This window comes from Pteropus medius, unplaced genomic scaffold (assembly GCF_902729225.1).
Source record: "Pteropus medius unplaced genomic scaffold, Ma_sr-lr_union100, whole genome shotgun sequence".
Lineage (NCBI taxonomy): Eukaryota > Metazoa > Chordata > Mammalia > Chiroptera > Pteropodidae > Pteropus > Pteropus medius.
In genome coordinates, this window is record NW_024355206.1 from 4,005,801 (window position 1) to 4,022,335 (window position 16,535).

Here is a 16,535-nt window from a genome sequence, read left to right on the forward strand (position 1 = left end):
GATTTATCAACTTAAAAAGCAGAAGATAAATCCTTAGTCCTCAAAGAGCTTTCAGTATAATTTGCAGCAAGGAAAAAAGGTATCTTTATGAAAGGAGACAAGGTATACCTCTTAGTCTATACATGTTATAGAAACCCAGAGAAGAGAAAGAATCTTCCAGGCATGGCTTTAGTCAAAGGAGACTTCTGAGGGAAGCTGGGCCACACTTGGGCCAGCTTTGCATTACAAAAGAGGAAGCATAATGTCAAGCACAGATTAGAAATGGAATTAGGTGTGGGGAGATGGCTAACACTCAGGCTTCTTTTCTGGGAGCTTACACTTTTGAGGAAAAGACAGACTGAGCGAGAAATAATTGGAGTGAAAAGAATCCATGAGGAAGGGAAAGGACACTGGGAGAGATTTACATAAACTGGGTAAATCTGGAAAGGCTTAATGAGGGTTCCCTGCAGTGCTGGGGAGGAAACTGTGTGTCTTATGAAAATAATTCAGATATTTAGGACAGGCGATCCCAGACTAGATAAGACATAAAGCCTATGGAATTAAATTTTCCAAATGTGGGACTCTAACATACTATTTTTGTCTGCTCACTGGCTTGCCAGTCTTCTCAACACATAAGTCTTTTGGACCCCATCAACCACAATGGCATGTGTGGTATTTTCCTTCATATATAGCCTGCTGGCCTGCCTGAAGGGGGCACCTTATTATAGAGGTTAAGTCAGACCCACTTGGCTTTGAATCACAGATCGACTGCTCACTAGCTGTGTGATCTTGGGCCAATCGGTTAACCTTTTTTTATACTTAGTTTTCTGCTATGTGAAGTGAGAATAAAAAATAAATTATTTGAAAATTAAATAAGGTCATATATGTTAATAAAGCTATTGGCACAATGGATGATAAATGGTAAGTGCACAATGTCAGTAGTTCTTTAAAACAAGATTGGGTTCAAACCGATGTCCAAATGCTCAGAGCTAAGAAAGTCTGTCATTATAGTTGAGCCCTACTTAATCACTTCTGTACAAATTAAGGGTATCTACCAGCAGAAGCAAAGTCAACTCTATCTTTTAAAACGCTATTCAAAATAATCATAATCTCACCAGTCTCTCCCTGACTTTCCAAATGAAGGAAGTGGTGGAAGGAGGTCTTCCTATGACCCTGCTGGAAAAAGTAGTAGCCCAGGTGTATCAGCACAGGCTAGTGCACAGACCACACTACAAACTTAGCTCTTCCCTAGTGCCGCCTCCCAAAAGGATCTATTTCAGTTTGCTGGGAGGACCCATCCACCCACCCTCCCCAAAGTCAGGTCAGAGGCTAAAGAGATGGGACTTTTTGCCTACCAAGCCAATAGCTATGGACATCAGAGACCATGGTTTTAAAAAATGCAGCAGTTCTGTATAACATGGGGTGTCAGGAAGAAATATCATTCCCCCAAATCAAAGATGCCTTCTGTGCAGAGAAATTACTAGAGCCACTCAAATCTCCCTGGAAGATTTTTGCAGAGCTCTCTTTTAAAAGCTCTGGACAGCTGCAGGGGCAGCTGGGGGAAGGAAGCGCCAGCCTTTTAGGTTGGTATGTGTTTATATGTGGTGGGGGGTGGGCACCAATTTCCTGTTTGGCCATTCTGCTTTAGCTAAAAGAAGAAAGGGTCTTTGCTGTTTGTTTTGCAAGTTCTTGGAGAGGAAAGAGCTGTGTAGTGAATGTGGAGGTCTTGTGGGCGAAGGGCCAAAAGTGGAGGCAACCTTAGCCTGTCCTCTGTAACTGGGGCTTATACCTCCTTGTCACTGGTGACTTGCCTTTTGAGTTTTTGCATCAGGTGACTGGTTCCTCTTGATAGTTTAAGGGATCCTATGGGAGTCTGTTGAGTCAGTGAATCACCACTGGAAATGTGGCTTGTGTAAATCTGGATTTGAATATAATGTTCTCTTAATGCAACCACATTAAAAAATATGATCATTAGCAGTCATTTATATATGCACTCAAGTAATAAAAAATATTTACCTAATGGCTACTACGAGTCTATCTTCAAGATGCTCTTGTTGAAACTCCATGATTTGGACACTGCCTGCCTCATCTGTTTGTTCTCTTGACATTCCTAGCCAACCCCTTACCCTACAGTCCTAGGTATACACAGCCACAGGATATGACAGAGGATTTAATGAAGTGAGCTCTGGAGCCAGACTGCTCTACCGCTTACAAACTGTGTGATGCTAGACAAGGTACATTTCCTCACTGTACCTCAGCTTCTTTATCTGTAAACAGGGATTATGATATCTAAGGATTTTTATGGAGATCAAGTAAGCTAAGAATGTAAACCACTAAAATAAAGCCTGGCACTTAGTAAATAATAATAAGTATCAGAATGTCCTACTTGGAGGCCTGACAAATTCCAACTTCTTTCAGACCCTGTTTAAGTAAGTGTCATCTGCTGTGCAAAGCCCACCCAGACCTCTCCTGGGCAGTTAACACCCCTTTGTTAGTCATTTCCAGTTCCACATTTTTTATGTACTTTTATATGTCCTTTATGACATGGAACTTCAATCATGTTCAATTTTCTGAATGCAAAAATAAGGCTTCGAGGCTTGATGTAATCTGAAAAGAATATTATCACCATGAGAGATTCTTGCTTTTATAAAGAATAGCTTATTAACCCAGTTGAGTCTGTAATTTGTGAATATGAACTGAACTGGTGAGGGAATATTTTTGGGGTGGAGCACTTCCTGTGCTGGGCCTGCCTATTCCAGATTTGTCTACATCCTGCCTTCCAACTCCCACTGTTAACGAGGCTACCACAGAGTAATACATGTCAGTCTTACCTCTCACTCCGGAGGCCCCAACCACAGTGAACTTTCAGTTCCACGAGAGGCTCCTGGGCCTTCCCTACAGCAGCTCTTTCTGCCTCAAGCATTTTCCAGTCCTCCCTTCTCCCTTTTCCTAGCCATTCTTTATTCAATCTTCACCCCCCCGCAAGCCTTCTCTTATCTCCCAAGATGGTGAAATTATTCTCCTAGATAGCCACTTAGGCCCTCATCCTGCCCCTATCACAAGGCATACTACATTTTATTGTAGTTATAGGTCTCCTTTTCTGTTCAATTGTAGGTTTCACAAACCAGGGCATATGCCTGTAAAACTGGCCCTAGGCGCAGTCCATGACCCATAGCTGATGTTTAGTAACTGCTGTTCAGAGGACTGATGAAATGAGTAAATAGAAGAAATGACTGTTTGGTAACAAGCGCCTGCATTACATTCCCCTGCGTTTTTACCTTAAGGGATTCTATGCACCATGGGGTGGGAGTGGGGGGTATTAGAGCCATCTCTCACACACATAGAAAGAAAATTGACCGGAAGAGCTGGACCTGAAACAATTAAAATCCCAAACTAGAGACTCTCACAATGTAAACTTTTTCCCCACTTCCTTCAAAATCCAGCCTTATGCAATTCAACACGTTTTAAAGGAAAGAAAGAAAAAATACAGACAAAACACTTTAATGCCAAAATGTTAAGTATGGTTTTCTCTAAGCCCGTTCTGTCCAACACAAAGGCCACTAGCCACATGGGCCACTGAGCTCTTGAAAAGGGGCTAGTCCAAACTGAGATGTGCTAAAAGCATAAAATATACCCTAGATCTGGAAGACTTAGTATGAAAAAAAGAATGTAAACTATTGGTCATGTGGATTATAAGTTGAAATGATAGTACTTTTGATCTATTGATTAAAAAAATATATTAAATTTAATTTCACCTGTTCCTTTTCTCTGCTTTCAATATGGCTACTAGATAATTTAATATTGCACTTGTGGGCATGGAGAGGTTAATTTGCAGGGTGGCTGCCTCCTTTCTGCTCAGATCGGCTTTTTCAGTCTTTCCTGGTCAACTAGATGCCCTTCGACCCTAGCATTTTCTCCACTGCCTTTGGTGTGATCATTGGGTCTAGGACTTTGGTGTGACAACAGGGTCTGCCCACTGTGTCCTGACCTTGGGTCCTGTTTGCTCAGTTACTCACCACAGCTCTCAGTTTCTGTCTCTGGCCCTAGCCAGCAACCTGACCATAACATGACTCAATTCCCTTTGGCCTATGGTTTGGGTTTGGTTTTCTCTGTATTCACTGCATGTGGGAATGTGGCAAAAAGAAATGAGTCTGTTCTTTAGGCAGATATTTTGAAATCACCTATGGAAAAATAATGATAGATGAGAAATAATTACAAAATGCCTCCAGTTGATAATTGCAACAAACAACTTGTTAATTATGTACAACTTGTTTTCTCCTCCATTCCCTTGAATTAAGAAAAGAATCAGTTGGCCACAAAAACATCCGAAGTCGTCTTCAGCTGTAACTTTCTCTGCCATGTCCAATTAATTCTCTCTCTTACAGAGAGGTCAACTCAGATCCGTGGCTGGAATTTTCATCTATATAAAGTGACACTTTCTCAATCATGCCAACTTTAAAAGTTCATATGCTTATATATGTAAGTGGGAAGGAGAATAATTGTAAATAAACATAGATCTTAAGCACACACATCTCTTCTTACTCTTCCTTCCGTCCCTTGGTGCCAACAGAAGTATTCCTCCTCCTCCTCCTGTTGTGCCAGCTTTTCTGCTTGTCTGTGGTATGGAATTGATCTATCTCTATCTCTATCTCTATCTCTATCTTTATTTCTCGATCTCTTTCTATCTCTACCTCCTGACTTTTAGAAATAAAAACATGCCTCATTTGACTCAGTTACCCTCTGGTTAGTGTCTTACTTTTCTCTTTCGTTTCACAGTGTTTGTGGATTGCATGTGGTTTACTGCATCATCATTCTTTCTCTTTTCTTCTCTGCCATGTGTCATGTGCTCTGATACTGTAGTGACCCTCAAGACACGACTTCAGTAATAACCAGTTGTCAAATTCAGTGGTCCCTTTTCTGCCCCCATTCTTCCCGACTTCAACACTGTGACATTCAACATTTGCCACCCTTTCTTTTGATGCTTTTCTCCTTCTGTAGTTCTCACTACCACCAGCAGTTATTCAGTCAGCCACATCAGTATTCCTATAAATCGACTGGCCCTGAATATTCCCTGGCAATCTCGTCTCCTTCCTCTAGTCAATATCTCCCTTTTAAAGTGGTATGTCACAAGTTTTCCTCTCTCCTCAAACCTCCCACCAACTACCACTCCTCACCCCTCCCCCACTGGTGACATTCCTTCTCGCTTGCCTGTGGTTACTTCAGAGTCAGCACCTGCAGCCTCAATACATTCAACTCCTCCCCTCTAGCTCACAAGCGGAAGTGGCTTCCTAGCTAAAGCCAGGCCCTCCATCTTTGCTCTAAAGCCCTCCCCTCCTGCCATAGGGGCACCTTTAGGGGAAAGAACAGATCATCAGTGATGTGTCTTCGGCCTTTCCTGCTCTATTACATCCTCCCTGTCAGCATTTAGGATCTCTTCCAGCTTAAAAAAGAACCTTCCTTGCCCTCTCTTCCCCTCTAGTCACTGCCTTCTCTCTCCTCTTCCATTTTAGCTCAAGTTCTCAAAATCAAGACCATGCTCCTGCTTCCTCCTCTTGCGTTCCACTCAGGTTTCTGCCGTAAGGCCCTGCAGAAAGCTCCCTGCACGCCATGAATTCTATATGCTTTATGGGTATGTAGGACTCCCTTAAATGCGAGGGTGGTGACAGTACTGTCGCTGTGAAACACCTGAGGAGCACAGATGGATTTAGAAAGTCGGCCTGGCAGGGGTGCGAAACCAGACCGCTGGGCTCAGAGCCTGCTCTAGATCACCATGCCATCCTGTAGTCCATGCCTCAGACTGCATGGTGAATGTCTCAGCACTTAGCGCAGTGCCTCGCATATAGCTGGACATCAATAAATATGAACACATGTTGCCGCCATGGTTCAGGTTCTTATTTCCTCACCAATCAACAAATTCTTAAAAAGTGCATGGGCTTGGGTTTACATCTATTTTTCTAAAAAAGGGGCATTGTTTTCATGAGTTTTTCACAGGATTCTGTGTCCAAAAAAAGTTAACAACTTCTTAATTCATTCATTTTTCTGTTTTCAGTTTCATTTTCGCCAACGTCCTCCTCCTTACATCCTGTACATTGCCCTTAGATAACTACATTGTCAATGTTTTAATTCTGTCACTTGTAAAAACATAGGGACAAATAACCTCCCTCCACCCAAAAATTCCTGAATGCCTGCCTACTCAGCTGGCTGTCTCCAAGATAATGCTCCAGCACATTTTACCAGTACTATCTCCCATTTTTCTCCTCTTTTCCAAACGGGTCGTCTTATAATTTCAAAACTTCTGTTCTAATCCACCTTTCAGCAGTTCATTCGATAATGTATATACTACATTCCTGATCTAGGCCAGGCACTATGCCTGGGGCTGAGAACACAAAGATGAATACAACACAGTCCTTACCCTTGAGAAACTATCAATCTGATTTGGGAGACAGACGTGAAAATAAAATCCCCAAAATATGAGATGACAAACTATTCATGGAAGTTATTCCTGCTTGGAAGTGGAGTGAAGCTGAGAGTAAAGGAAGCATTCTCTTTCTAAGTTAAATAGGTCTGTTTGCTCTACGTGTTTATTTTACAAGCATGCATTAGTTTTTCAACCAGGAAAAAAGTCACATTAGGTGACAATTATAATTAATTCAATTCTAACCACCTGAATTCGAAGGGGGGGGGGCGGCAAACCGTAACTCTCAAAGAATTACTAAAATGAATGAGGAAAAAACAATCAGCCAATAGAAAACAGGGCAAAAGCTATGAGTAGACACTTCCCAGAAGATAAAACATTTATGGCCAATAAATATATGAAGATATGTTCAACCTCATCAATCATCAAGAAGCAAAAACAGGCTACAATGAGATTCCACTAGATAGATATCTGAATGGTGAAAAGTAAGAAATCTGACAATACCAAGTGTTGATGAGGATGTAGATCAGTGAGATCTCATATACAATGTTGTTAGGACTGTAAATTGGTAAAAAAACAACAACAAAAAAATTTTTTGTAAACAGTTTGGAATTATCTTCTAAAGTTGAAAGTTCCCTTAGGCTCTGACCCAGCAATTCTACTCCTATGTAAACATGTAAGAGGATTTTATAAGAACATTTTTAGTAGCACTTTGCAATAGCAAAATCCTGCAACCACCTAAAATGTTCATTTCAGGAAACTGGTTGTATTATGTGGGGTTCCTCCAAAGCAGAGACTGGGACAAGGACCTGGGTGCTGGTTGTTTATTTGGAAAGTGATCTCAAACAGCAGGAGTGAAGGTGGCGGGGGCCGGGGGGTGGGGGGGAAGTGAGGCAGGGGAGGAGAAAAAGTCTATGTAATGTAAGGATGTGATTTCACGGAGACCTCAGAGGTGCACAAAATGTCTCCCAGAAGTGTCCATCTGAAGGATGGAAGTCTGGGGCATTCATCCCTTGGGGCACATCCCCTATTGGTCGAGGGTTAATTATCTTTATTTTCAGGCTGCGCCTAAGAGAGGGCTGAAAAGGCACTTGTGGCTTTTGAGAAGGCCCTGAAGCAGAAATTTGGAGAGGCCCACAGCTTAGCATTTGCAGTGCGAATGGTCAGTAACTGGGAGCACCCATGAAACCGGCCACCACATATTTAGCTAAAATCAGAGGTGAGCCAGAGGGAAGAACACAGTGTACCAAGAGCTTTTGCTGCAAGGGATAAAGTAACGTAAGCATATTCACACATTGGAAAAGTCTACAGCAGCTACAATAAATCAACTCAAATACATGCGACAAGCCTGAGAAAAATCAACACTACAACATGAAAAGTGAAAAAGAAGCCCCAGGGTAGTATGTGGGGAATTATACTCTTTTAATAAAGAAAACAACTAAAATTAACAATATATGTTTGGAAATGTGTATGCATGTCTATACATACATGTATACTTATGTATGTAAATACATAAATTTTTGAAAATTAAAAAAAAAAAACCCTTTTCCTGTGTATTTGAATTCCAAGAAAAAACTACTAAGGATTATTAAAGGAATATATAAAGAAATCCTTAGGATCAATGAGAAAAGGATAAACAATCAATAGGAAAGTGGGAAAAAGATATGAACAGATATTTCACAAAAGATGAAATACATATATAGCTAATAAGTACATATAAACACATTCGATCTCAACTTTTTAAAACAGGTATTTTAAGCTTAGAATTTTTGTAGAGTTAGGCAATTTTTAAAATTAACTTTCTTATTTTTAATAGAATATTAGTTTTTTAAAATAAAATATTTTTAAGAGCAAGAAAACCATAAATACAAGACTAAGCATTGAGTGGGGGTATATGTGTAAGTAGTCAATCCTAGTTTTTAGGGTGAATTATAACAAAAGACGATCACACATGAGCTAAATATGTGGTGGCCAATTAATATAGGGTTCTGACCCGCGGATTTTGGTTAATCCAATCCTGCACACCCAAGGTCTAAGAGAGAAAATAGTATGGTACAATAAATACATTCAGGGGTACCTAGAAGATATACTGATGACACAAAGGAGGGAGCTGGAAGATGCTCCCTCATTCCTGGGAAGGTCAGGGAAGTGTGACCAAAGAGGTGACCATTAATGGGCCGAGAAGGATAAGGAGAGGATTGCCAAACTGGGGAGGAGGCGCAGGGTGTGGCATCACACTCCAGGTGGAAAGAGCACTACGGTCATAGGTACAGAAGTGAGAGACTGGCATCAACAGAGAGACAATTAGTGCTGGCAGAAAAGGAGAATGAGGGAGGGAGAAGCGAAGGATGGATGCGTTAAGATTAGGTACAGAAGTGAGAGACTGGCATCAACAACAGAGTACAGACAATTAGTGCTGGCAGAAAAGGAGAATGAGGGAGGGAGAAGCGAAGGATGGATGCGTTAAGATAAGGTCCACAGTAGGAAGGTTAGATGTCATTCCCCATTATAAGCAAACAAGAACATCGGAGGATGGTAAGCAGGGTGCTGACATGATTCATTTCAGGAAGATTCTCATGGCAGGGTAGAGGACTGGTTGGAAGGTGCCGGAGGCAGGAAGATCAATTAGGATATTATGATCTTAGACCACGTGAGAAATACCGAAGGCCTTATTTGCACAGGAGCTCTGGTGTGTGTGGGCATGTGCGGTTTAAAACAAGAAGTTTTTAAGTAGACTGGCATAATTTTATTTCCCTGTTCTCCTGTGCTTTTCTTTATAGCATTTATCACCCTTGACATACTTACTTATCTATTGTCTTTCTCCCCATTAGCATGTAAACTCCACTAGAGAAAGGATGTTAATCTCGATCCCCAGGACACATGAGAGGTACTAAATAATCATTTGTCCAGGGCATGAAGTTTACCTAGGAAAGAGAAATATAGGGTAATAGCCAATAGGGGAAGATTTTCTAATGCTCTGGTCTAATTTATCTCATACATATCCCCTATAATCTTTTCCCGAGCTCAGACTCTAGTTCAGTATTTGATCAAATAATAAAATGTTCCCTCTTCTGGCCCTCATCCTTGTCTCAGCCTGAGTTATCAGTCTTTCCTGCCCCTCTACTTATGTTACCTGCTCTCTGCTTACTTCTACTTCGTATCTCTAGAAACCCTGGTTTTCAGGTTCCCCTAAAGACCTTGGTCATATGCTTAGACAGTTCTCACATTGTCATAGGATCACATACCTGCTAGATAATTCTGCCTTTCTTCCTCCAGATCCACTCTCCACCCTTCTCCAGGGCTGATCTTGAAGGACAGCAACATCTGGGCTCACTGGCCCTTAGCCTTCCTCTTGGGTTCAGCTAGATCTGAGAGTGAGAGAGAGATTGGTAGGGATGTACTCCTCTAAGTTCCTACTGGCCCTTCCTCTCCTTCAGCTATTGCTCTCACTGAGCACGGGTTCCATTTCTTTGTCCCTTCAGGCCTATGGTTGAGCACGGCTTTTCAGCAGATGCCAATCTTGTTGGCGTCCCTCATGCCTGCCCACAACTTTGTAGGCTGTCCATCCATTAATTTGCTTCAATTACATGTTTTGATGCTGATCTTGGCTGATTCAAAAGCAAAAATGCAGACTGTATCTTTTTTTGTTGTTGTTACAAAATTCACTCTTTCAAAGTGTACAATTCAGCAGTTCTTAGTAAAGTTGCGCAAACTGTATCTTTTTCCTTAAATATGTAATTAAATGTTTTCCAAGTTACTCTTGTCTGAATACTCAATAGTAAGTTGCACAATGTTACACACCAAAAGTCACTTAGTGTTCATGTTCGTATGTTTCAAATTTTCACTATCACAAATAAAGCTACAGTAAATGTTGTGCATGTGGCCCTTCTCTTTTGGGGAGGATTGTTTCTCAAGGGAAAGTTTCTAGTAGTGGTATTGATGAGTCAAAATAGAGTCACATCTCCATTAAGGTGCTTCAGAAATGCCCTCAAATTGCTTTTTAAAAGATTATACTAATTCACATTGCCACAGCTTTCTCTGAATGTACCAATTGCATCATCTCATTAGCATTGGAAAGTACATATATATATTTTGCTAATGTAGCAAGTGATACTACCATTTAAACTTATTTGATAGCTACGCCAATCCTAAGCCATTTCAAGCCATTTTTAGCTGAATGGGAATGGAAAGACAGCGGTTTTGAGGGGATTGGGTCGAGAGAGAGTAAAGAGATTTGCTTAATATTTCTCTTTCACCATCCAGTCTCTTCATCCTGTTTATATATCAGTTTCTTCCTCTTTAATGTGCTATGTATCTTCAGGGCCTAGCATAGTATCTGCCACTGTCCCGAATTTTAATAAACATTTATAAAATGGATTAATGATGGAAGAAAGATGTTAAAATATATGTGCACAGAATTGGTCAAATTAGTCTATGAGCATTAACAGTTCTCCTTTTAATGGACTCTCTGAAATCAACACTTTACGCTCCCTCCAAATAAACATATTGATGACCATCCGTGGCCTCCCGATTGCTTTGGAGTAGTGGTTCATCTCTGGAATACCTACACACTTCTCCCTACTCACTGATTTAGATGCCTAACAAGAGTCTGTTGTGATTGGTCCTAAATCTGTTTATGATAGCTGTATGCTAAAGTATAATTAATTTAATTAAATTGACATAAACATAAGGTAAAACATAAGTGTGAAAAGAGCTGTTTCTATGAAACGCCAAGTGAAAGCTTTGGAACTATTAACTAAAGACCAGTTGAAAATTTCTGTCAAAATAGATGTGGGTGAGACAATTACAAAGATTTTTTTTTTTTTTTTAAAGAAGGTGCCTCTATTTATTTTGCTTTGCAAAAATTTTTAAGTCCTCAGTCAACTTTAAAGAAAGAAATTGGAAAGATTACAAAATACATCATGGATATGATTTAGGTAAGAAAGACAATTCAAGAACTCTAATCAGCATTCTTGCTTAAAGAAAAGGTTTAGCCTCACATGGAAAAGTAGGCAAGTGGGTGTTCCTAATAGTTTTTAAGGTGTATATATGTCATTTTTTATAATTTGCTACTTTAATATACTTCCCCCAATGAACTGATGTACTATTGGGCCAGATCTAATTAGTTTGGGTAGGCATAAATCCTGGTTCCCTAACTCTTTTGTTTCCATAGATGGGCAGGCAGGGGAGAATTTGTCCTGGTTCTTCCAGGAGTGACTTACCTAATTGGTGAATTTGAATCTGCCTGCCCTCAGAGAGGGTACTATCTTCTCCCATCTGACACAGTTAAAGTTGCTAGGCCTCTGCAAGAGGAAGGTTGGAGTTCTGGGAGAGCTAATTTTAATTCAGGGAATATTAAAAAGCCTATTAGTCATCATCCAAGCCACATTCTTCAGTTCAGTTTTATTGGTAATAAAGTTGACGTTTTCATATTTTCATTGGTTCCAAACTTATAAGAAAGTGATGGTACTCACTGTCCCTGTAATACTCCAACGGTGGTGAATAAGATGGCCTCTATGTACCGTCACAGCCAAGACACATTATTTTCCCTTTTATTTCAGTCTGTGATTCTGCTCAAACGAAAAGTTGTCTCTGGTTTGCAGGTGGTAGTCTAGCCTTGTTATGAAGTCCAATCTGTATCTCAGGCTAGACAAAAAAGAAAACATTATGGCTCTTGAGAATCTTCTGATATCAGGAAGTATTTACTGAGAAAGGAAGAGGAACCCAAACATGGCTCCTGCCAATCCTTCTATTCCTTCCCCCATTGCATCCTGAGAATCTTACCTGTCCTGTTGATTTATGGGTCAGGTAAACATGGCAAACTTAAGGTCACAACCTGTACTGCTATTTAAACAAAAACTGCAAACATAGTCTAGTCTCTTTCCAATGCTCTCTAAGGGATGTTGTAACCTGTAGGGGGTCATAAAATCCATGTAGTAGGTCCTAACCACTATTTTAGAAGAAATAAAAATAATAAAGTTAAAAATATCAACATGCAATGGGTGTATACATGTCAAAACAAATGTACATTTTAAGTATACGTGGTTTATTGTATGTCAACTATACCTCAATAAAGCTGTTAAAAGCACCAAAGAAATCCTCTTTAAAATAAAGATAAAGTAGAAAAAAAAAAGAGAAAATATTGGCATCCTTTGCATAAAATAAGGGTAATATTTGAGGAAAGTTGTCTTAGAGGTGTATCTGTGTACATGTGTGTGTACATTCTGGGTTGAGATGTGAAATGTATGGAGGACATTATGGAGGACCACAGTCAAAATGCATGCAGAGAATATTATTAAGCCATAAAAAGGAAATTCTGCAATTTTCAACAATATGTACGAATCTTGAGGGCATTATGCTAAATGAAATAAATCAGAGAAAGATAAATACTGTATGACCTTACTCATATGCAGAATCTTTAAAAAGCCAAGCTCATAGGAAACTGTAAAAAAAGTTTGCAAAGCACTGGTTTAAGGTGCACATTTTTTTCTTCCTTCTATTTTTGTTCTTTGCTAATTCGCTCTGAAACTGCTGCCTTGTAAATACAACTTGTAGTAATTAGCAACCAGAGAAAAGCAAGGGCCAATTCTCTATACACAGCTGGAATGAAAAAACTGTCACTCCTACCTCATTTCTGAGTCAATCAAGTGATCAAATATTGCGATGGAAGGGCTGAGATCTAGAAGAACCCCATTACGAGGTGACAGGAAATTTATCTACACAGTTTAGGTTCCAGTGGTTCCTCTCAGCCTGCAAATCGCAAAGGGTTCGGGTTGGCATTGAGGACCACAACTCTCGCTCACCTTTCTAGACTGACTTGCCTACCTACTCTTCTCCCCAAGAAATCCTGTGCTCCAACCAAACTGACCTCTTGGTGTTCCCAGAACGCTCCATTCATTTCTCCTTCTTTGTCCTGGATTGCACTGTTCCTTCTGCGTAGGGCAGCCTCCTCAACTGGCCCATCTCTGCTCACCACGGTCTCATCCATCCTTCAAAGATCCATTTCCAATTCCCTTGCCTGATTCCTAATGTCTTGCTTTTGAATTCCACAAATATCTTTCAAAAAATACCTTTCTTAAAAATATTTTAATGATATACTTAAGAATGCCATTTTTCCTGGCTTTAAGAGAAACATGAATGTACTGTAAAAACAAGAAAAAATCCCATTTTTTAAATCTATGCATGATACATACATGTATATTTATATATTACAAGCTGGTATTATAGCATCTTATATCATCTTTTTCGTCAAATTTTGGGGTAGTATATATGAGGTAGCATCCAAGGTATAGAGACAAAATTCCTGTAAGAGCACGATAGAGTAATTTTTGTAAATAGGAAACGAGGGCCAGTGATAATTAAGAGAAAAGTAAGTTCCTGCATCAGTCCTTGTAGATAGCTCAGGTACCCTGGTTTCCTACTTTAAGTGGAATTGGGTTTGAGTCCACCGCACTTGTTTTAAAGGACAACAACCCCAGCAGGCCTACGGATGACTCGAGGTCAGCCAGGAAGCTGATGATACATGGAAGCATGCAGGGGTCAGTCAGCACGCAGGTCTCTATCTTTACATATCCTTTAAATCTCGTAGAAAGAGGTGTGCCTTTCCCCACCCTTATTTCTCCGTTTCCTTTTCTGAGATCTCGCACCATTAACTATCCTATCTCTTATCTCTTATTATCCCCTCTCAGCTCAGCTCCTTCATTGGGGGCGTCCTCCTCATCCTGAAGCAAAACGAAACAAAACACCTCTACTCTCAGTACCCCTTGAGCTACAGGTCTCTCTCTCCCTCCCTCTCTCTCACTTTCCCCCGTCCCCTCCGTCCCTCCCTCTGTAACTCTCCACCCCACCCCACCCCGTCTCTCTCTGGAAAGAACCGCCACCGGTTATTGCCTTCGTTGTTGCTTCACCATCACACACTCCTTACCCAAGTGCTCAACTCAGCTCAGTGACGGAAAATTCGTTCCACCCCTCTTGCAAAGGGGCGCCTCTTTCCTCGTTAGCAGTGGGTGCCCAGTGCCAGGCACCAGGGCCTCCTCTCCTTGCTCCTACACCCCGACCCAGCTGCCACCTCAGTGCCGCCCGTTTTCAGGTACGCTGGCTTCTTGGGACGCCCTGCCGGTCACTTCCCGCCTTGGCCCTTTGCCCACCTGTCACCTTGCACGGTCACAGCCTCCCCAGGAACCCAGAGAGCTCCCGGTGCACCCCTGGGAGGCTCCCGCGCGCGGCTCGTCCCAGGCCACCCCCGAGGCGGCGCGTCAGAGCGCCCGGCACCCACGGGCCTGCGTGCGAGCCGTGTGTCCGGCAGCGGCGGGACAGCCGCGGCGCTCCTCAGAGCCGCGCGCCCGCCGCCGCGCTTCCTGTCACCACCGCCTTCGCTGGGCCCCGCTACGCGCCCGCGCTAGGCGGACAGGCCGGCGTCCCGGCTCCGGAGGCGCTCGCTGGGGCGCGCCCGCCGCGCAGGCAGAGCGTGTCCCCCTAGCGGGCGACCTCGGCCCCAGCGGAGGCGCGTCACGCGACGAGAGGCCCAGGTCGCGCGGGGCGGCCGTGCGCGGTGCTCGCGGGGCTCGCAGGGCCGGCGGCCTGGGCAGCCAGGGTCCCGGGATTCGGCGCCCCCCGTCCCGGTCGCCGCCGCCGCCGCCACCGCCGCCGCCGCCGCCGCCCCGGGGCCCGGGTGAGGCCGCGGGCGGGAGGCCGGGCCGGGCCGCGCCGGGGCAGCCCCTCAGCCGCGCGGCGCGGGGCCGGCGCCCAGGTCCGAGCCGCCTTCTGCCCGCCCCCCCGCCCGCGGCCCCAGCCGGGCCCCGCCGCCAGGCCGGCCCCCGCCCCCGCTCCGCCCCCGGCGCCGCAGCCCCGCCCGCCACCGCCGTCGCCATGTTGTGGCTCCCGCAGCCGGCGCCGGGGACGCGCGCGGCCGAGCCCCGGGCCTGTCGCCGCCGCCGCCAGGTAAGCGCCCCCCGCGGGCCGGGCCGGGCGGGGCCGGGGCCGGGGCCGCGGCCGGGCCGGGCCCGAGCGGGAAGGGGCTGAGCGGGGCCGGGGCGAGCCCGCACCCGCGCCGCGGCCCGGCCCTGCAGCCGGGCGGACCCTGCCCGCCGCCCCGGGCGGAGCCGCTGCCCCGACCGCCGCCTGGCGGGCCCCGGCCGCCACCCACCCCGCCCCGGCCGCGCGCGCCGCTGCCCTCCCGGCGCGGGACACAGGCCGCCTCGGCCGCCGCCCGCGCCCCCCCCGCCCGGGCACTGATAACGGGGCCGCTGTCCCCCGCCGGGACGCCCTGTCAGCCCGACCGTCCCCGCCGCCCGCGGAGCTGGCGCCGTCCTGAGGCAGACACTTCGCGGATCGACCCTTTCGGGCGCCCCTCAGTCGCTCCCCCGCCTCCGCCCAAGTTCTCACCGTGGGCGAGCTCTGCTCGCGAGCAGACAGGTACCCCTGCCCCAGAGTTAGAGGTCCTGTCCTCGGGGGGCGACGACCGGGCCTGTTGCTCAGGGTGGAAACCGTCTCTCTGCAGGGGCTCTTTCTGCCAACCTGGGGGGAAGGCTCAATGTGACCCGAGGGAGGACAGAGGAGCAGAGTCTGCTGGACAGATGGCCTCCTGGCCTTGGATCAGCGTGTGTGAGGGGGAGGGTCTGTACGACCTTAGGTATGCCTGCTTCTGAGAACCCCAGGCTTATTGGAGCTGCTCAGGGATTTTTACTTTTTTTTTTTTTTTTTTCCGAGTAGGCCAGAGGTGGCATTAAAAGTCCTGGATTGGAATAGACTCACAGGCCCATCCAGGAAAGCACGTCTGGCACCCAGGACCTGCCTAGACTAGGACTGGCAGTAGGAGAATGGAACTTGGGGCTAGATGCTGTTTGGCCTAGGGTTAGTCCACTCGCCTTTGAGCACTGTGCTGGTGTAGGGCCTCTACCGTGCGTGCATCTGTTGGTGTGTACGATGTGGCTGAGCATACAGGATGTGAACAGACAGACGCCTGGCCTGGTGGGTGCTTGCTGGGATTTCAGGGGTCTGTTTCCTCAAACTCACAGGTACATTACACCGCGAAAGAGAGGAGCAACTAGAGTGCTTGCACACATATTTTGACTATTTTCTGCTTTTCCACTTTGATTCATTAGGTAAATTTTTACTGAGCACTTCTTATGTGCCAGGTGCT

The 16,535-nt window shown here is 44.7% G+C and overlaps 2 protein-coding genes across 9 annotated transcripts in view; one reads left to right on the top strand and one right to left on the bottom strand.

The window, feature by feature from the left end:
• The window catches only part of SEC11A (SEC11 homolog A, signal peptidase complex subunit), a 39,173-nt gene extending 25,655 nt beyond the window's left edge, over positions 1-13,518 (bottom strand). The window contains exons 1-3 of one of the 2 annotated variants that reach the window (XM_039858248.1): positions 13,263-13,518; positions 11,869-12,040; positions 9,640-9,762 (exon numbers count right to left, since the gene is read on the bottom strand). The gene's annotated coding sequence lies outside the window, so the exon portion shown is untranslated. Of the gene's footprint in view, positions 1-9,639; positions 9,763-11,868; positions 12,041-13,021; positions 13,137-13,262 lie in introns of those variants that run through there. The other variant, XM_039858250.1, reaches the window with a different exon arrangement.
• Positions 13,519-14,264: 746 nt separating this feature from the next.
• Positions 14,265-16,535, top strand: part of ZNF592 (zinc finger protein 592) — a 43,089-nt gene continuing 40,818 nt past the window's right edge. For 4 of the 7 annotated variants that reach the window (XM_039858231.1, XM_039858230.1, XM_039858224.1 and 1 more), the window contains exon 1: positions 15,213-15,334. The gene's annotated coding sequence lies outside the window, so the exon portion shown is untranslated. Of the gene's footprint in view, positions 14,484-15,212; positions 15,335-15,601; positions 15,809-16,535 lie in introns of those variants that run through there. The other 3 variants (XM_039858229.1, XM_039858227.1, XM_039858228.1) reach the window with 3 other exon arrangements.